This window comes from Pipistrellus kuhlii, unplaced genomic scaffold (assembly GCF_014108245.1).
Source record: "Pipistrellus kuhlii isolate mPipKuh1 unplaced genomic scaffold, mPipKuh1.p scaffold_m20_p_1, whole genome shotgun sequence".
In the NCBI taxonomy this organism is placed as follows: Eukaryota; Metazoa; Chordata; class Mammalia; order Chiroptera; family Vespertilionidae; genus Pipistrellus; species Pipistrellus kuhlii.
In genome coordinates, this window is record NW_023425404.1 from 118,590,430 (window position 1) to 118,612,404 (window position 21,975).

General features: G+C 40.4%; 1 pseudogene; it reads right to left on the bottom strand.

The window, feature by feature from the left end:
* Positions 1 to 12,625: 12,625 nt before the first annotated feature.
* On the bottom strand, positions 12,626 to 13,013 carry LOC118707467 (annotated as a pseudogene).
* Positions 13,014 to 21,975: the final 8,962 nt, after the last annotated feature.

Sequence of the window (21,975 nt, forward strand, 5' to 3'; positions counted from 1 at the left end):
TGGGGCACTGTGCAGGAGGCAACCAATTAATGTATCTCTCTCACATCTCTCTCTCTCTCTCTCTCTCTCTCTCTCTCTCTCTCTCTCTCTCTCTCTCTCTCTCTCTCCATTTCTGCCCTCTCATTCTCTCTAAAAATCAATGGATAAATATCCTCAGATGAGGATTAATAAACAAAAAATAAATGCTGGATAGAGCTTAGGAGGGCAGAGTCTGAACATACTGAAAATTCCCATTTCACACCCGTTCATGTGAGGCTAAACTTGCTTATAAGTGATGATCAAATTTTCCTTTTGAAAATTCCTTCATAGAATCCCACTTCAATGGAATTTGTACCCAGCCAGTTTATTACACTAATCTTCTATCAGTAGTCAAAATTCTACTTAAGAATGTTATTGGATGAAGTAGGGGGTCTTTTTCCCCACTGGGTGCTGGGAGTGGGAGACCTTATGATATTTTGAGAAAATGAATTTTCTGAGACTCACATGGGAGAATGAATTATTTTTATTTGTATGGAATTACATCACTGAGTTTCTAAAGTCCCCTTTGTTTAGTCATAGAAGTGTAGCTGGGGTTTCAAGAAAGCTAGAAGCAAAGACAGTGTCCCAAGTTGCCTTTTCGAGTTGGACCAGGGTCCAGTTCAACATCAAGCAAGTTGCAGTCCATTAGTCCATTGTGTGTGAAGTCCACATGCCTGTGGGCCATGTGGGAAAACACAGGATCCCCACAAGCCCAGAATCACAGGAGTCCCAAGAATCCCAAGAGTGAACTTCTTTGCTCAAGTCCCTTGCAGTTGCCACACCCATTCTGGCCAATGACATTTTTTCTCAGGTGTGACTCAGAACAAGAACCTGCCCTATGTTCCCAACATTACTGAACATGTATCTACCTCCCTTTGGACCAGTAGAGACTGTAAAGTTGTAGCTTCCTCATGAAGCTGCCCAAATGACATGCCTACAATGTCTGGCCTACCCTTTGTTCCTTTTCTTATTAAGAATAGTTAGGTTGAGATCCAAGATGGCTGCGCCCAGGTGAACACCTAGCTGCAGCCGCACACAACAATTTCAATAAAATACAACTAAAATATAAAACGGACATTGCCCAGAACTACGGGAAGGTTGACTGACTGGAAATTCTACAGCGAGAAGCAAGGAGAAAACCAGAAGGAGGCGCGGAGGAGCTGGAAAAGCCCAAGGTACGGAGACGCGGCGCACGGAGAGGACGGACCTGAGAGGAGGGAGGCCGAGTGCCTGGCGGGCGTTCCCCAGCGGAAAGGAGATAAAACTCCGACTGTGCTGGGCCCCCGACTGCTCTGGACCCCAGTTCTAGGCCGGACCCCGGGGACTCAGGCTCAGCCACAGGGAGCCGGGCTGTAAGGCGAAACCCCGGGGAGAGGCGGAAGGAGGTCCCGGAGGCGCGCACACTGAGCGCAGAGAAGGGACGGTCGGCTGTGCCGGGGGATTGCCCTGACGGGAAGGAGACTGGGGCTCCAGACTGCTGTGAACGCCACCTCCTACTCCACTTCCAACTGAACTGAACCCCAATACCGGGCTCATTGTGGGAAAGCACAGACTGTTTGGCAGCAGGCGAAAATCGAGGGCACCTCTCTCTCAGAGGCGCCGGCAGCAGCGAGCACTGAAGGACCCGCATAGGGCGGGGCTGACAGAAGCCAAAGCTGCAGGCTCCACCCTGAAACCCCGCCCCATCTGTAACTGCGAAATGAGACAACAAAATAGATCACAAACAAAAGAATTGGAGGACAAAAAGCGTCTGGATATAGAGTTCAAATCTATGCTTATAAGGTTTTTCAAGAATTTCCTAGAAAAGATGGATAAGGCCTATGAGGATATGAAAAGAGATCAACTAGAATTAATAAGGAGTCAACAAGAAATGATAAGGGATCAACAAGAAATAAAGAATACATTGTCTGAAATAAAAAATATTTTACAGAGTCCTAAAAACAGGAGGGATGATCGCAAGAACCAAGTTAAAGATTTGGAACATAAAGAGCCAGAAGACACTCCTCCACAGAAGCTAGAAGGCAAGAGAATCCAGAAAATTGAAGATAATGTAAGAAACCTCTGGGACAACTTCAAGCGAACCAACATCAGAATTATGGGGGTCCCAGAAGATGAGAGAGAGCAAGATATCGAAAACATACTGAAAGAAATAGTGACAGAAAACTTCCCCCAACTGGTGAAAGAATTAGACTTACAAGTCCAGGAAGCGTACAGAACTCCAAACAAAAGGAATCCAAAGAGGACCACACCAAGACACATCATTATTAAAATTCCAAGAGCAAAAGACAAAGAGAGAATATTAAAAGAAGCAAGAGCAAAGAAGGTAGTTACCTATAAAGGAGCACCTATACGATTGTCAGCTGACTTCTCAACAGAAACCATGCAGGCCAGATGGGAATGGCAAGAAATATTCAAGGTGATGAATAGCAAGAACCTACAGCCAAAGATAATCTACCCAGCAAAGCTATCACTCAGAATCGAAGGCCAGATAAAGAGCTTCACTAATAAACAAAAGCTAAAGGAGTTCATCAACACCAAACCAGAATTATATGAATTGCTGAAGGGGGTTCTTTCAGAAGAGAAAGTAAACAAAGATAAAAATTATGAACAACAAATACGTAACTATCAACAAGTGAATCTAAAAACCAAGGAAATTAAAAAAATCTGATGAACAATATTAACTGTTGAATATAATAGAATCAGAGGTATGGAAGGGGAGTGAACTGATGATTCTTGGGGAAAAGGGGAGAGGGGGGAGTGGGAAGAGACTGAACATAAACTGTGCACCTATGGATGAGGACAATGGGGAGAGGGGAAAGGGCAGAGGGTGGGGTGGGAACCTGGTGGAGGAGAGCAATGGTGGTGGGGGGGGGAAAGGAACATTTGTAATATGAACAATAAAAACTTATTTAAAAAAAAAATAAATAAAAAAAAATAAAATAAAATAAAATAAGAATAGTTAGATTAATTACAATGGCATCAAGAAGGCATTCCTGCCGTGTAACAAATCAAAGAGAAGCCATGATTACTTCTTCATGTCAACTTCCTGTGTTAACTTCTCATGCTTCTTTCTTTTTCCTTTTTAATTGTTTAGTTTGTTGAAGATCTTTAGAAGTGGATGGGTCCTGTTCACAACTTAGCCACAGTTTGACTCAAATCCCTTTCCAGGAACTGAAGAAAAGACATCAGGAAATTCACTTAAATGTTATGAGTTTTCTGAGATAATTAACCCACCAGTTTAATTCCCTCCTGGAACTCTCCCTTTCCCCACTGCCCAGTCCTCTTTAAGTTTTGTTCTAATTTGCTTAATATTTCATCTTTTCTGTCCCATAATGCACTTAAGAGCAGGAACATGCATAAATTGTTCAGGAAACCACTGTTTGGGAAATCTCTGACCCTTTCATATCCATTTTTACACTACTCATTTAAATCAGAGGTTCTGCTGTTCCCCTGACATTTGCATTTAGGATTCAGTTGCATTCTTAAGGGATGTTAAAAATTTTGCAATATATTGTAAGAATTGACTCACCTAAAGGAATGAATCACAGTAAGAATTTAATTAGGGCCTTGTGGGTGGGGAAGCAGGAACAACAGCTGGAAGACAGAGACTTAAGAATTAAATTCAAAGAAAAATGTGACTTCATAAAGAGATGGCCCCCTTACAACACACACACACACACACACACACACACACACACCACACCACACCACACCACACATACACATACACCATTTCTTTCTTGTAGTTCCTTACTTTAGAGCAAGCTAAACTAAACTCTCCCCAGGAGCTGGGGTAGGGAAAATAATAAAATATAGGTAAAAGCATACAAACTTTCAGTTATACAATGAGTAAAATCTGAATATCTATGTATAACTTGGTGACTATAGTTGATTATATTGTACAATTGAAATTTTCTAAGAGTAGAGCTGAAGTATTTTCCAAAAACAAGAGTAAATATGTGATGTGATGAATGTGTTACCTAACCTGATGGTCAGAATCCTTTTACAATGATTATAATGCATCAAATCATCATTTATATTTTAAATGATAATGATAATGATAATTGTATTTATCAGTTATATCTCATTAGCTGAAGAAAATAGCATCCATTTAGAGTTCTCTTACATACAACTTATCAAGCCTCTGCTAAGTCTCTATTACCCTGATTCCCTCTTTACTTCCTCTTCCAAGCACCTTTGCTCAGAGCCTCCTTTCCCTTTCTCAGCCTTACATCAGCTAGGAGGAAAACAACATGCTTATAGGTCAGCTTAAGCTAGATTTAAAGATTGGGTCCTGGGGAGACAATGCAGGTAGGTTCTAGGCAACACTGCCATATTTTATCTGTCTTCCTTATTGGTGGGATTTAGCACCAACTTTTAATGTTCATTTGTACTTGAAAGTCTATTTGGTTTCATTTCTGTGTTCCTTCTCTCTTAATTTTCTATCAAGTGTGTTAAAACTGTCTAATAAAAACATTCAAATTACATTCATTAGATATGAGAGGGCATATTATGTGATAGTGCAAGTACAAGCTCTGGAGTCAGACATTGCTTCCCTGCAAGTTAGGAAACCCTTTGAGTCTGATAATTTATCTATACAACAGAAATAAGAACAGAGGTTTGCCATTCATTAGTTAAGAGAAGGCATGCAAATTACATAGCACAGTATCTAGCACTTAGAAAACTATTTTCACATTAGCTATGATTATAATTTACTTCAGAAATATTATTGCCAAACAAATAGGGGAGGGTAGCATAGCAGAGTCATGTACTCAGACCAACTTCAATATGTTTTTCAATTGTAGAGATCAGTAATGTATGATTTAAAGGGTGGGGGGGAGACAAAATTGCCTCACCTCCTTGTTGGCTGAGTTTCAATAGAATAACAACTTTAAAAAATATTTCCCATTTGAAGAACTGGGTCTCCTGAAGCACTTTTAATTTCCAAGTATGTATGCTTTTCAACAACAACTCTCAAAGCACCTGTGGTATTAAGCATCTCTCTTTCAAGAGAGCAGCATGGTTTCTTTAAGGCATATTCTTTTGCATCATGCATTGCCAAGGTGATTTTTTCCTGATCCCAACATGTGTTCTTACATAGTATTTAATTTAGGAAGATTATAATCAATGATCAGACCTATCTCCCACCTGAATTCATCATCATCTTTACTTTTACATAAAGCTTTTTGATGTGTTTGTACTTTAGATTTCAAACATATTTATGAGTACCATTTATGGCTCACAAAAACCAAGAATTACTCTCATAATTTTTCTCTTCTTCTAAGTTGTCCCTAATGTCCCATGCAATTGCTTTTTCAATATGTTTCCCTGATAGACATAAGCTCTATGAAGACAGGGTTCTAAATTTTTACTAGCATTGTATACCATGGTCTCCCCAGCGGCTAACACAATGCCTAGACCCTAGCAGAACTTGCCAATTCTTTTTAAAATTGTTTTGCACTGTTTTGTTTTCCCTGCTCCATTGATTATAAGTAGTGCTGTAAGCCACAAGGATAAGAAGCAACAGATAAAGACTGTGGCCCTTCCAATCCTACCATACCCGTAATATTTTGCTTCTTGGAAGATATCACTTGTAAACACCTCTGGTTTTGTTCACACACCAATGAGTCTAAAGAATGCATTGTGCACCTTCAAATAAAGCAGCTGGTGTCCTTGTTCTTAGGCTGAGATGGAGGAGTTCAAGAAATTAGGATGATTATCCTCTTCATTAAGCCCTGGCATTTGGTCATCTCCTCCATGCCCTACCTACTAGTGGAAGGATGGAGAAGAGGAAAGGAGAAAGGAAGCAAGTGGCTCATAGTCAGATAGGACTAAAAACCTTTACTCACTTAAAAAATGAAATGAAAGCCAACAGAGAAAGGGAACCCCTTTTCAACCTCAGGCTCAGCTGTAAGCTCTAACCTATAGATAAAGTAGCAGGTTGATGGGTGTGATCACTAACTGTGAGAACCTATTCGTTGCTTGTATTGTTGATTTTGGCTGGGGAAAAGCCTTGTGGGGGAGCTAGCAGCAGTGTGTTGTAGTGGAGAGCTCATTGCTCCCCACCTAAGCATCCCTACAAGACAAAAATCTTTCTTACATGTCCCAATGTTTGTTTTTATTATTTAAATGAAGAGAATACTTTGGTCTCTCCTAAAAATGAAAGCCACAGAGACCTCTGATTTTAATACACTTTAATACAGTTACCTGCAGGCTTTAGAAAATTTTAATTACAAGCAACTTTCAGAATTCTACTGGGATCACCATTCGAGCCTAAGGAATGGCCATGACTTGACAAATCAAGACAGACTAACAGAAGATAAACTCTTTCCAAAAGAATCACTAACCCCCAACTCCCAGTTTCCCTGGAGAGGATCCTGAAGTGAAAGTATCATATGAAGGTATTGCATCTTCACATGCCAGATGAGGATGAAGGAGCTGAGGCTAAGTTGCTTGTTGAGAAATTTAGACTTGGTGTCTTCTTGCAGATTCCACACTGAAGCTCAAGGAAACGAGTTTGTTCATTTCCAGGTGCAGTTACAGGGTTATGGGGAAGTAGTGCCTGCTGTTTCTCTGTTGCTGTCTCTCTCTCTCTTAAGTTTACACAACAAAGTCATTATTAACTACAAAAAACAAAAACAAACAAAAAAATAGTTCCTTTTAAGCTCTAAGAAGATGTAATGTCCCCTCTGTTTATTACAGAGATTTGCAACAGTATGGAAACGGATTCTCTGAGAAATAGAGTTTTTACCTTGTGAATATCAATTAATAGCTTAGTGAGTGGCATTTTTCCTTTTTTTAAGATTCAGATAAAAGCAAGGGATGACAACAGCATTGTATAATGGTGAGAGGACTGGGAAGAATCTCTGGAAATGTGGGTTCCAGGTCCAGCTTGCCCACACTATTTTAGCAGTCTTAGAAAAAGAACTCTAGCCCCTACCTTCTTGCCAACCACGAGCTTCATCTCCTTTATTGCACAATGAAGGTACTGAGCTGCGGGTTTCACTCTGCTCCCTAGAGATTTGCAGAGATCCCCCCAGGAGCCACTTAGTATCAGGGAAAAGAAAGAGTGAGGAGCCCTGCTGCATCCCATCCAATGTGCCTGGCCCCTGCTCACTTTCCTTCTATTAGACAGATAGAAGGCTTGTTCTCAGCAACAGAGATGTGCTCATAGACCAGACAAACAAATGCATCTGCAATGCTATTGTCTTGGTTTGAAGAGAGCATTTGAAATGCTCTTTCCTGTTTTTTAAAAAAAGAATTTATATAGTTGTTGTTTAGGCCACCCAATCTGTGGTATTTGTTATAGTAACCCATGCTGACTAACACAGCCAATATATCTGGTCTGGTTACCTGTTTTTTTAAAAAAGAATTTATATTTATATATATATATATATATATATATATATATATATATATATATAGAGTAACAATTTTACTTCTGTGTGTATATCAGAAAGAATTGTAAACAGGGTCTCAAAGAGGTATTTGTACACTTGTACACTCAGGCTCATAGCAGTGATATTCACAATAGAAAAAAGTTATAAACTACCCAAGTGACCATGGATGGATAAAAGGATAAACAAAATATGGGACATACAGATAATGAAGTATAGTCAGCCTTAAAGAGGAAGGTAACTGTGGCATATGCTGCAATGTGGATAAACATTGAGGGAATTATGCTATGTGAAATAAACTAGTCACAAAAAGACTAACACTATACAGTTCCTCTTATATGAGGTCCTAGAGTCCTCAAATTCATGGGACAGGGGTAGAGTGGTGGTTTTCATGGTCTGAGGGAGGAGAATGGGGAGTTACTGCCTGATGAGCACCTAGTTACAGTTTTACAAGATGAAAAGAGTTCTGCAGATGGATGGTGGCTATAACAGCACAACAATATGTGTGTTCTTTAATGCCACTGAACTGAAAACGTAGAAATGGTTCAGATGGTAAATTGTATGTTGCATATATTTTACCACAATTTTAAAAAGTGCTCTTTTCAGTTGTTCCTATTTATAAAGTGCCTTTCCACCTCTGTTGTACATATTTGCAAATTAGCAACATTTTCAAACGTGATAAATCATTTTGCCAATGCTCCTCAACTCACCCAGACAATAGGCTCTTGTTCCCTTGGGGAAATCTATTTAGAATTGAGGTAACCAGACCAGATATATTGGCTATGTTAGTCAGCATGGGTTACTATAACAAATACCACAGATTGGGTGGCCTAAACAACAACTATTTATTTCTCGCAGTTCTAAGATTTGGAAAGTCCAAGATCAAGGTACCAGCAGATATGGTTCCTGGTGAGAGCTTTCTTTCTGGCTTGTAGACAGCAGCCTACTTACTGTGTTCTCACATGACAGAAAGAGGATGTTCTGATCTTCCTTCTTTTTCTTATAAGGGCATGAATTCCTTCATGAGGGTTCCACCTTCACTACTTCATCCAAATATAATTACTCCTAAAGACTCCCCTCCAATACCATCATACTGGTAGTGTCAATTTGGGGGGAGGACATAAACTTTCACTTCATAACATTGGCTAAATTTACTATTTATGAGATAGAGGGTATAGAGAAAATGACATTGTGTAAAGCTTGGGGGGAAAATGTTGAAGAATTCCAATAACTAAAGTCAAGTTTATTTCCCACTTCCAAAGTAAACCACCATATTAGAGGAAGCCACATTAAATCAGTAAAGATGACAATGCTGTCAATAACAATCCATCTGGATTATTAAAAGAAATCATCTCTGATTATTATCCCAAATTTCATCAAATAAAGCTTTATTTCCTGGGTTTAGTTTTTGAGCCCTAAGAAATTAGAAATAGCCTGGTTTATTTGTCCTTGATATTTGTTTATAACCGGACCCTTTCTGCTTCCTTCTAAAAGGAAGTTGTGACAAGGAATAAGCAGAGGGAAGTAGAGAGGAGAGCATCCTGTCTGAGAGGCATGGGAGGATGGGAATAGTCCTGTGGACAGGGGGTAGGGGGAACCAGTAAAGGTAAGATGGCCTGAATGTCACAGACTTTACACATTAAATCTGGACCAGCCTAATCATACATTCAGTTCAGTTCATTTCTTCCTTCCAGCAATATGATAATCTCAGAATCAATACAGTTGAAATTTACTTCACTAAAACATCAGAGGATTTCTTTAAATCTTGAAGGTCAAAATCAGTCCCTAAGAGTAATTTAGATGCATCCAGAGTTTTAACTCTTTTTTTATGGCATTATGTTGCCTTTTGGTGTCCTACACACATACACACACACACACACACACACACACACACACACACTCACACTGTTGATTTTGTAGCTAGAGCTTTCCTAGTTGAGTTCTCAGAATTTTCACAATATCATTGAGTGTTATTTGGCGATCAAGTGGAAACCTGAATGCTTGGATTGGTGAGCGTGTTTCCATGAGGACAGGTAGCTCTTGTAACAAAAGTGTGACCTGAATGTGGTGAGAACTTGACCTGTGGGATCAGGCGAATCACCCTTATCCTAGAGCCCCAGGTTGTGGAAGTGAAGGCATCATCAGAAGCAAAGTTTTAGTGGGGCCACATTATCTGCAATAAAACTTTTAAGTTGCAATAAAATTTGAGAGTTCAAATGTGTGGTATCTGCACTTGCCTTTTGTGGCAATTCTCTGGAGCTATCAGCCTAGAGAAAAGCTAATAAATCATCCTGTATTGCATGTTGGTGCTGGGACAACAGTTTTGATGATGCCAGGCCTCTGAGACGGCGAGGCAGTGTTTCTTGGATTGCTTGTGAGAGCGCTGCAGAAACATAATTTCATTTATTAGAAAGCAGACAGACTATAAAATAGTGTGAAACAACAGGTGCCAGCAGAAAGCCGGAGGCTCTCATGAGGTGCCTGGACACTTGGGTCTGGATATGGTAGAGATATGACTGACACCATTTACATTTCTCTTTAGACGCAAATCAATCAGAGCCTTCAAACCAGATTGTCTCAGCATGCTACTGCGAGCAGTTTTCATATAAGGTTATTGATGATTTTGCTTTTAACTGAGAAAAAGGATGAAATGAAGGAAAACTGTGTGCAGTGCAAAGGCTTGGAACAAATAGGAATATAAGACGCAGCTGAAAGAAAAAATAAATTATCAGAATATACCCAGTGACATGTCAGTTGGCAAATGAAGTGCTGCACACACATAATGACATTCTCCAGATAAGGGAAGTTCATCCATTCCAGAACACAGACTTTAAAAATAGTAATCTTTTTTTTTTTTTTTTATGGATAGACATAAACTTTTCTCTTTACTCTCAAAAATAAAGCATCCTGGACACCTTTTAAATGTTTCTTAATTACATACATGTGTATTACATAATATGCAATTACACATTCATTCAAATATTTCTTTGTATTCTCCACATTTTGGTCTTCGTGTTTGGGGGGGCGGGTAGGAGAGCTCATTGTTAAGAGCATGCTGTTTAGTGATAGTTGATAGTTCAGTGTGACAAGCAGGGGAGCAAAGTGGAGTGACTTTAGTGTGTGGGCTTTCTTTCCTGAATTTAGGTTTGGAGCCATGTTCCAGAAAGTTCAAATTTGGGGAAATCAGGCCTTAGATATATAGTGAGGTGTTATGTATGTGGGTTTTTTTTTTTGTTTTTTTTTTTAATTTGAAGCGTGCCCATGGGATCAGGAGCCTCTTTCTCTGAGAGAGCTCCCTGAAGAGAAGAGGCACATGTTTGCTGAGAAGAGCAGGAGAGGAAAGAAGGGATCTGCATCTTGTAAATGTGGCTTAGGACGCCAGCATCTGGGATTCTCCTGGCGTGGTTTGCTGAACCTTGGCCAGACTACCAAAACCTTAACTCCAGTGAGACTGTGCCAGGAATAATCAGGATGGACCGTGGCTGTGGCCTCAGTAAGTACCATGGGTCAGGAGCCTGCAGGGCCCGAGGGAGTGATGTTATCACTGTGAGCTGTCCAAGTGGCCTTTCTACCAGGATGCATGCATGACCAGCATATGGCTCTTGAGTCCCTCTACCTAAACAAAGATGTAATTGTTTTGTCTCTTAAATGGTCCTAGAAACTCTCAGGCCTCTTTGGTCTGTGCCAGAGCAGCTCTAATAGTCGTAACTGCCAACACCAAGAACAGAACAGCCCCGCTGGATCTCAGTCCAAAGGAATGATTTACTTAAGAGTCTATCTGGAACCTTCCAATGACAGTGATAAAAACAGTGATAATTACTTCTTAAATCCTCACCCTTGGCTGCCACCACTTCTTGCTGTCTCTGCTGTCCTGGAGGCCCTGTAATTGAATAAGGCAGTGTTTCCACTTTCTCTCCCACACATTCCTTCACCCCAAAAGCAGTCTCGGTGTTGCTCAGGCAAACTCAACTTAGCGGGAAGCTAGCTCCTCTGTAGCCCCCACTCTACTCTCTGCTGGAAATCCCGAGCCTCTTCTCTACCCACATCAGGACCAGACTCCTGGAACCTCTACCCAGTCCCCCAAGTGGTGAACTCTGGTTGGCCACTGCATACGTCTAGATATAAGAGGTTCTCTGCCCCATGTGGTATGGGCAAGTGACTATGGCCTGGAGTGACAAGGCCTAATCTGATTTTCCAACTTACAATATCTTTCTTATATCCACAGCCACCTAAATTCTGTGCCCCCTGTGCTCTGCCCAGTGCTTTGCCTCTATTCTCCCCCCACCCCAACCTCCAGTGCCAACTGTTTCTGCCACTCTCTCAAGCCAAGCCAGGTCTTGACTCACTGTTCCTCTCTAACTTTTCCAGAAGGAATCACTGTGTCTCAGAACTGAGTTCTAAAAGGCGACATGGGTCACTCTCTGAAGGTGCCACTCACTGAAGTGAAATTCTACTTTACCGTTTCATATCCAAGGGCACAGTCATTTGTCACCCCTGCTGAGTCATGGGGCTCCTCTAATTAGCACACCTTACTTCTCTCCTGACTCACTGAGTCAGGGATGGCAGAGTGTTTCATTGGCCTTTCTATGCCTGCCTATAATCATTTTACGTGGGACTTCGTGTACCTGTAGTGACCTGATTCAATTCTTTTTGAGGAGGAGGTGAAGGGTTACAAATCCCAAATCCAGCCTTTGATGCCATGCTTCAGAGGCTGAGCAGGAAAGAGAAGGCTCAGTCCTGCTTAGCTGTTCCCAGACCCAGGGGCATTTGGAGGTCAGCCTGGAAGTCTCTTCTGCCCAGCAGAAGGGCTCTGGGGAACGGGAGAGGTCTCTGCTGCTGCTGCCAGAAGGAGGAAGACCTGGAGCAGCAAGCTGACCTCCAGAAGTCAGGAGAGACCCACAAACAGGCGGAACACCAGACACTGGAAAGAATGGTTGGACTGAGGAAACTCATGGTGTCCCCAAACAGCATTTAGATCTCACAGAGGGGCACCCATTTCCTGCTGGCTCCAGGAACTGAGACCCTAAGGAAGGCACACCCAGACTGAAATACTCACAAAGGGTCCCTGACAGCACCCTTGCCCTCTGTTCAGCAAGGCTCAGGAGAAACAAGGACAGGTTCCTGGTGGGTAGGAGACTGAGAGGGGGATCAGGAATGGACATGAGGGGCAGGGCATCAGAGCTTGGCATGAGGGGACAGTATGGGGTTCTCTAGCTCCTGCTCTGCTGCTCCTGCTGGTAGGTAATGGTGATCGGATTGGTGATGCTGCCTATTAAGGTACAATACTTGTCAAAGCTGATATATCTATCGTGGTTGGCATCCCGGTACTGGATGAGCTTGTCAGCAGCCTTTTGGTTGGCTCCCCTGTTTGTCAGGGTGTGGTTGAGGCTTTCTGAAGCATCTTTCCGAAACTTCTCTTGATGATCTTGTTCTTAACCAGGTTGTGCATAGACATATGTTTATAGAAGTTTAATACCAGGACCATGAATGCCTTTTCCAGCTCTGTGTAGCAGTCTGCCATCTCACTGCCACTCCTCGGTGGTTTGCCCTCAGTCCACTTCTTCAGTGAGGCTCTGTGGCCTGGGTTCTGGCACCACCAAGCAGGACTCTTCACCATCTGGCTCACAGAATGGGCCCAACTCTCTCCTTCCCAGCCTGGCTGAGCTGGCTCAGTGGGGAGGTGGCAACTGAGCTCACTCATGACTTGGTCCTTGGGTTGGCCTGATTCAATTCTAATTTTGTCCAAAAGACCTTTGGAATCTTTGTGTAATGTCACACATTTAATCTGCCCTGCTAAAGGACAAAAGCATTGCTAGATAGGTTTTTGTTTGTTTATTTTGTTTTTTGCTTTGTTTTGTTTTTTCTCCTTTTAAAATATTGACTGAAATCTAGAAAATTCGCATGAGGCTTGCTTAGGTACTTAAAAGGAAATCACAGGCAACTTGTCACCTTTCCTGAAATCTAAAGAAAATGTACTTATACTCTTAAATTAAGGGCTATATTCTGTTAAATGACCTCTAAGCCAGTCCAATTGTCACTTAAGGAAACAAAGAAATCAAACAATATACAAACACTAGAGGTCCAGTGCACAAAATTAGTGCACTCAGGGTTGGGGTCCCTCAGTCCAGCCTGAGCCCTCTCACAGTCTAGGAGCCCTTGGGGAATGTCCAACTGACATGGAGGCAGAAGAGGCTCCTGCCACCACCGCTGCACTCGCTGGCCATGAGCCTGTCTTCCAGCTGAGCTGCCCTCGCCCTGTGGGAGCTCACTGACCACCAGGTGGCAGCTCCTGCATCAAGTGTCTGCCCCCTGGTGGTCAGTGCACATCATAGTGTAGCTGATTAGCATATTAGTCTTTTATTATATAGGATGGGAAAGGGAAGCAAACACATTGCTCCTGTCATCACTAAAAATGGATGTTTACTTTAAATATCAGAAAAATAGGGAGTTCACATTTTGGAGCATGAATAGTTTCTTTTTGGTTAAAGTATTTATGAATGTGATAATTAATTATAAAAAATGGTCTTTAAAAGTAATTTCATACACTAGATTCTATGAGAAAAAGGAGTCAAAGCTAAAGAGGAAAAAAAAAAGACCTGGAGAGGAAGGACAGTTAGGAAAGATCCAGGAAATAAAAGAGGAGAGAGAGTTTTAAGCCAATATCCAAAAAATAGGGACTTGTGAACAGAAGGCATTGTATCTAGGGGAGCTGATATGTCACAAGGACAACCATAAACTTGGAAGTCTTACAAAGGTAGAACGAGAACAAACCTGGCATTGGATCTATCAGGCCAAGAAAACAGTGAGAATCCCAATGTATTTCAAAAGGAGAAACAATTTGAAAGGATCTCTAGTCCAGTTATGGCAGATAATTGCCAAAGAGAAAGTGTGAGTCCAATGTCTAGCAGGAAGTATCCCTATTGGGTTATGTCAATAATGATGCATTGATTAGACTTTCATGTCATCTCCTTTGTCTTTCACTGTGACATGAGCAGTTATAGTTTTGTATCACACTGTACTTTTATCTAGACCAGCGATTTTCAACCTTTTTCATATCATAGCACACAAAAACTAATTTCTAAAATTCAGCAGCACAGCAAAAAATAGATTTTTTGCCTAGCTAACAAAAAACAGGTATAATTTTTGTTTACACTGGATGGTTATTGTTGTGTTGGTTATTGTAACTTTTTTATCTGACAATATAAGGCAAAATAAATCAGTGCCCCTGGCTACATAGTCAAATATTGCATGTTTTAAACATTTTTGTGGCACACAAGTTTGCCATGGCACACAGGTTGAAATTGCTGATTTATACTTTAAAAGGAGCCAGAAAGCCAAATGCTTAGTAACCAATTGCATACTAAACTTGTTCCTGTAACTAGTGTGGATGAGCAAGTATGCTAAGTTAATAATAATAGTAATAATAATAATAATCTGGGGCCTTATGTTTTCATTCATTAATTTAATTTTAAGTTTTTGTCAAAGTTTTACATATATTTAATCAAATGCATCTATAAGGTTTCTAACAAAAGAAGTCCCCTGCTTTATCTTATTCTTTTTCTTAATTCCTATTTGCCAGAAGCTAACACCTTTAGCTCATTTGAATTTATTTTTGTTATTTACCTACATAATTAGACATACTGATATTTTTTTAGGTTTTGGTATTGTCTTTATATTATGGATGATAAGGCTTATTTCTCCTAAGCACCATGCCTGTCTTACTCTCTCTCCACTGCAACATTATCCCAGTACAGTGATACATGGTCTGTAGTAGGTAAACATCATGCACGTATTAATATTATTTAGAGTTGAACATATAAAGATCATCTATTCCTTAAAAAAGAATTTTAAGGAATAGATGATTTTAATTTCCCTAAATTGAATAATTTTTAATTTACTTTGCTTCTTATGTAATTGCCACTAACTCATTTGCAAAACTTTATAGACACATGTATAAATTTCACCCTTTAAATTGAATGCGCCAGATTAGTTATCATTTTCTTCTTCCTTTTTCTTTTTTCTTTTTTCTTGCTGCAGTCTGGACTGGCTATTCCTGAGACCAGTCACAGAGCTAACATCCCTTCTTAGATGTTCTCACATCCTGGTCCCTGTGACCAATGTCTTCCTGTTATTTTATTTTATTTTATTTTATTTTATTTTATTTTATTTTATTATTTTATTTTATTTTATATTTGTTTACTACCTGGTTTAACACATCTGCCAGTAGCTTTCTGAGAAAGAATATGTGTGAGATAATTATTTGAGGTCTTGGATATCTATAACTTTTATTTACCTTCACACTTGATAGACATTTTAGCTGTGTGTAAAATGTGAAATTGGAAATCATTTTTCCTCAGAATTTTGAAGACTTTCCTAAATTGTCTTTAAAGCCATTTTGTTTCCTACTTTTCTATATGTCATTCCCTCTCTCTCTCTCTCTCTCTCTCTCTCTCTCTCTCTCTCTGTATCCCTCCCTCCCTTCTCCCTCTTCTTCCCTTTGTCCCTTTCTCTCTCTGTACTTCTGGTATTCTGAAATTTCACATTGACATGACTTGGTGTGGATCTTTTTTCATTCATTGCCTTGGAAAATTGGAAGGTCCTTCCAATCTTGAAACTTATGGTCTTTAGTTCTGAAAAATTTCCTTTTATTATTTCTTGAAATTTTTCTATGCTCCTTTTGATTTCTGACAGTGATATTTTTTTGACTCTAGAGATTTCAATTTTATCTTTTCAGCTTCTTGTTTAAATTTTAACCCTGTTTTTTTTATTTCTAATCTCCAAGATCTATTTTTGGCTCTCTTATCTCTTATCTCAGAAGTTTTTCTTAGAATATCTCTGTTTTCTCCTTTTTGTTTGTACTCTTATATTAAATACTTCCATATAATGATGATTCATGGGTGCCTATTAAATTTAAGAGTGATGCACTAAAAAGTTCATTGGAAGCTATGTATGTGAGTGGTACTGGTCACTTGTTAGATGTCATTACGGAGGAATTTCACCAGAAATTTCCAGTAAGACATCAGCATCTATGAGTAATTTCTCTTAGATTGAAAATTTCCAGATAAGATCCCACCAGTCTCTTGCCTGAGGAGCACAGTTCTGATCGATTTTTTCCAAAAAAATAAGGGGGAAAAGAAGGCATGGGGATAGTAAGTTAAATGGTCAATAGTTAGACTTTTCCATAAACATTCTTTTTTTTTCAGTATCGTGTCCTTGGTATCCCCCAGTGCAAAGTTCCTTTGGGTCAAAGTCACCCAATAAATTGCTAATATTCTATCAGGGTGGGGGAAGGGCAGTCACTCAACTGTGAGTGACAGGGCAGAGGGTCAGTCATGTCTAACCTTTCATTCAGAATTTTATTAAATCCTTCTATTATCCACCCCATTATTTTCAGATGTACCTGGTGCCCCAGTTCCTGAGTTTTTCTATGGTTCTGTGATATAAATAAGCTTAGTTAGAAGATGCTTTCACCACCTGCTTAAGTTAAAACCTTTTTTTTTTTCCTCAGTCAATTACTCTTTCTCAACTGCTTTCCAAAATTGTATTGCTCTCTTCTCCTCTTCTGTTTAATATGTCTCTCTGTGTGTGTGCATGAGTGTGCATGTGTGCAAAATTATATCCTTACTAGGATAGGGGCCACGTACACAAAATTCATCCACTGGAGATGGGGGGTTCCTCAGTCCAATCTGCCTCCTCTCACATACTGGGAGCCCTCAGGGGATGTCCTACTGACGGCTTAGGCCCGCTACCCATGGGGAGTGGGCCTAAGCCGCAGTCTGGCCTCTCTTTGTGGGAGGCAACTGGGCTGATCAGGGGAAGGCACCAGCCCCATCACCTCACTGCTGCAGCCACTGCCAGCCACCACAGCCACCAAGGTGTTTTCATCAACACAGACTCCAGTCACTTCACCAAGAAAAATTACATCTTTCTTTAGGCATTTTCAAGATGTGTCTTTCATAGGATATGCATTTCTTTGTTTATCCTAATTTGAGGATATGTTTCCATTGACTTTTTAAAAATGTGGAAGAGAAAGGGAAAGACAGAGAGAAACATCAAAGTGAGAGAAACACTTTGATTGGTTGCCTCCTGAATGAGCCCCGATCTGGGCCTTGGCCAGGAAGGAGCCTGGAACCTAGGTACATGGCCTTGATCAGAATCGAACCCATACCCTGTTGTCAGCAGGCCTAGGCATTATCCACTGAGTCAAACCGGTTAGGGCAGGATATGACATTTCTTAGCCCTCCAGCAGCAGACCTTCATTATTTTCTCCAGAAGTGTGGTGGAAAAACCCTAGATCACCTTTTTGGATTCTTATTACCCAAGTTACTAAGTATATTACCACTGGCATAAGGAAGCTTAGCCAATGTGCAGTCATAAAAGGTGTTTCCTCTCTAGTTCACACCAATCATGGGCTGGGCCCTGCCCAGGCCTAAAGCCTCTTGCCGAAGCTTTAGGCCTGGGCAGGAGTCCTCCAGCTCCCTCTGATCACTGGCTCCGCCCCTGCCTGCCCAGGCTGAAAGCCTCTGGCAGAGGCTTTAAGCCTTGGGCAGGGGACCCCCAGCTCCCTGCAATCACAGGCTCTGCTCCTGCCTAGACAAAGCCTCTGGTGGAGGTTTTTGGCCTTGGGCAGGAGTGGTCCACCAGCTCTCTGTGATAGATGGCAGGCTTTGCTCCTGCCCACTCATTCTGATTTCAGTCTTGGTACTGCCCAGGAGCCGCCTGGCTCAGGCCCTTCTCAAGCTTCTCTGGCTCACATGGCCTTACCTCACAGTGACCTGGTTGCCAGGATGTAACTGGGACACAGGTGCTGGGTGCTTATGTATGCAAAATAACTGCTATCTTTTTTGGGTTAATTTGCATATTCACTCTGATTGACTGTGGGCATAGTAAAGGTATGGTCAACTTACATGTTTGTCTATTATTAGGTAAGGTATTAAAGTTTGGGAGGGAGTAGAGATAAACTTCTCTATTACTTCTGGTGTGTTATATTTAGTTTAAAATCACCCACATGTGAAGTTGATATTTTATACATCTTCATTATTAAGCTGTGGAAATTTCTAGACTGATTTCATATTTAAGTATTTTTTAAAGAAGTGGGGGTGAGTGATTTCATACCAGTAACATTTGAAATAGTGTCATCATCATCAGAACTCTGAACGGATTAAATTACACCAAAAGTTCGATGTTTATCTTGTCTTGCTGACACCCATATCAGATGTGATCAGCTTTTAAGTCAAACATTATGTTTCTAATTACATTACAAACGGCCTGAGAGCTGAGAACCAGCAGCTTCCTTTTAGCTCTGAACCTCCTTCTCCTACAACAAAGTGTCTTCAGCCAGAATTTAGCTGGCAGATTAGAGGATGATTCATAAGATAGAATGGGATTCAATATGGCTTTTCCTCTGGCTGCACAGAGCCAAAAGGAGCCAAAATGTGTTTGTTTCCATACAAAAGCAGCTTTCACAAAGTGACACATGGGGAGCAGCCATGAGGAGAAAGATAGTCTGATATTTTCTCTGCAACATGGCCTGTTTGCTCAATAGATACGTGCTCTCTGTGCTGAGCAGTGCACTACACCAGACCAAGAACGTCTCTCACTGAGGCCAGGGAAACCCGCCTGAGTCTCCAGCTCCTGGTGCTTAAGGGCCCAGACTGCAGACAGAGCCTTTCAAATCCCTTCTGAGAAGATCCTATGACTTAACTGGTCTCTACTCACAGAATCTGTTTTTAGGAAAGAAGTATTCAGTGCTGCCTGTGATTCTGAAGAGAACGCCTCAAAAATTGACTTACATTGTACAAAACAATGATAATGGACAGAATTTCACCCACCTGTCACCATCAAAGACTCCCGTTGCCTGGCAGCACACTGTCCCATACCGCCTTGGTACATGGGCACCTGCCTTGTTTTAGCTAATTCGGTGGCTTATGCCAAGCCCTAATGATGGGCACTGACAGAAAATTGTTTCATGGTTAGTAGCAATTTCTCTCAAGATGAATTATTTCTGTGGTCATTATAAATAATAGCTGGCTGGTCCTTTCACACCACATGTTTCAATTAAAAACTTTTCCTTCAAGCATTCCCTGTCACAGGGTAAGGAGTCTCAACAAAAGGAATCCCTCCTCTTCAATCCAGCTTTTCCTCCCTCTCTAGAGAGACCACAAGCTTCCAGCAGGCTGTGGTAGTGGTTGCTATAAATCTTGGTCTAGCATGGTGTCCGACACACAGTAGTTGCTTATTACATGTTTGCAAACTTAAATATTTTCAATTCTCTAACAATTGGTATGGTTCTTTTCTGAGCTCATCATTGTGGTTTGCCCTTTGCATAATCAAGGTTACCTACCAATACAGCCATGGTGGCTGTTAAAAAAGTGACACACTTCCCTATGTCCATGGTGACCTCAGCCCAGGCATCCTTATCACCCTGACTTGTCATCTAGGACTCTTTAGGTGACTCCATCCATAAAATTATTTTCATTGCTACTTCATAACTGTAATTTTGCTACTGTTAAGAATCATAATGTAAATATCTGTGTTTTCCAATGGCTCTACAGCAGTAGTTCTCAACCTGTGTGTCAGTGACCCACGGTTGGGAACTGTTAGCAGAATTGCCTAAGACCATCGGAAAACACAGATATTTACATTACGATTCATTAACAGTAGCAAAATTACAGTTATGAAGTAGCAACGGAAATGATTTTATGGTTGGGTGTCACTACAACATGAAGAACTGTATTAAAGGGTCGTGGCATTAGAAATGTTGAGAACCACTGGTCTAGAACTTCCCAGGGTCCAGCAACTAGAGGGTTAACACTAGCTGCCACATGGGCTTTCAGGACTCTGCTGACTGATCAAGGCCTACCCCTTTCATTGAACAGTTTTGCAGTATTTTAAATACATTTCTGGCTCCAATGATATTGAAATCATTATGTGATCTAGAATAACACTTCACTCAGATAAATTTAAATAATAAACCACAGATATTACCAGAAGCTCCTACCTTTCATTCATTATTACCAGAATCAATAGTTGACTTTAGGACAAATGTTTAGAACATCAGGGAGCCCAAAGAGAAAGAAGCAGTGGTTGTGGGAACAAGGCGAAGGGAGGAGATTTAAGTGATAAGATTCAGTCTGTTCTGCTTAACGGTACCCAGAGAATATTGTCAAACTTTAAAATCTCCCTACAGTTCTGCATTGATAGGAATAAAATCTGACAACCTCTTCAAAACTTTGAGAAAACACCTGCTTGCTGAATTATTTACCAAGTTTTCCGTCTGAGTTTAGTTGGGTGTTTCATTGTTGCACTGTTTTATTTTTAATTTATGTTATGGCTTAGTAGGAAAGGCATTGGGAAAGGAGCTACAGTTGGAACAAGAAATTATATTCCTACCAGTGGTTTCCTTTTCTCTCTCCATGGAAGCACGTAGGAAAACAAGCACTTTGTGCATTACGGGTGACCAGAGAGGCGTTTGTTTTGCAATGAGCAAAAGAACTTTGCTGAATTATTGCTTATGAGACAACTTCCTAGCAACAACCCTGTACATGTCCTCAGCAACAAGTGTTAAGCAAGTATTTGTTGGCAAAATAGTGGTAGGGAAAAATATGTGAATTTCCCATTTACTGACCTTTGAAATTTAAATGAAAGATAAGAAACAATAAAAGGCATCTTCCCATTTCAGCACATATATAATTCTTTTAAGGCTGTGTGGTAATCCATTTCATGGAATGTAATTAATTTAACTAATTGATGAACATTTGATTTGTTTCTAGTGTTTTGCTCTTTAACAATCAAAGGATTGCAATAAATTTTTGCATATGCATTACATGTACTTTTTAGTGATGAATCAAGTTACATATACTTTTTAAAGCAGAAAGCAAGTTGTAGAAAACTATACCATAAGTCCATTGGTGTTGCATTTTCAGATATATATATATATATATATTCATGTATGTCTATATATATATATATATATATATATATATATATATATATATTCATGTATGTCTATGGTTGTGAAAGAGTAATATATTTCTGGAGGTTGGCCAAGAAATTGCTAAATGTAGTCACCTCTTAGAAGTGAGACTGGGAGAGCCCTTTTACTTTTAGGCCTATTAGGCATTTTTATTGGGAGTTTTATTACTTTTGTAATAATTATTAATAAAATTATGTGTAAGACAAAACCCCCAAAGCAATTGAATTATGGACCAATAAGCATTTTTAGGATGTTATTAGTGCATTTCAAAGCAACCTATATATATTTTTTAAATCCAGATATTGAAAAAATCTCAGTTACCATGAATTTGGACTTAACTTGGCACATATACTAGATCTCCTCCCTCCAACTCCATTTGAAAAGTTTAGGTTTGTAAGAAAGCAGAGCACTGAGGCTAAGCTTTCAGTCCTGAGTCTGATCTTCCAGGTTTGAAACCTCACACACCATTTCACAGGCCTTGAAAGGTCAAATGAGTGCCTAGAGCATTCTTGGCCTCAGTTTCCTCACTGAAAAATGAGAAAAGAGAAAACTGACCTTTTCTCTCATGAAGTCACTGTGAGGGTT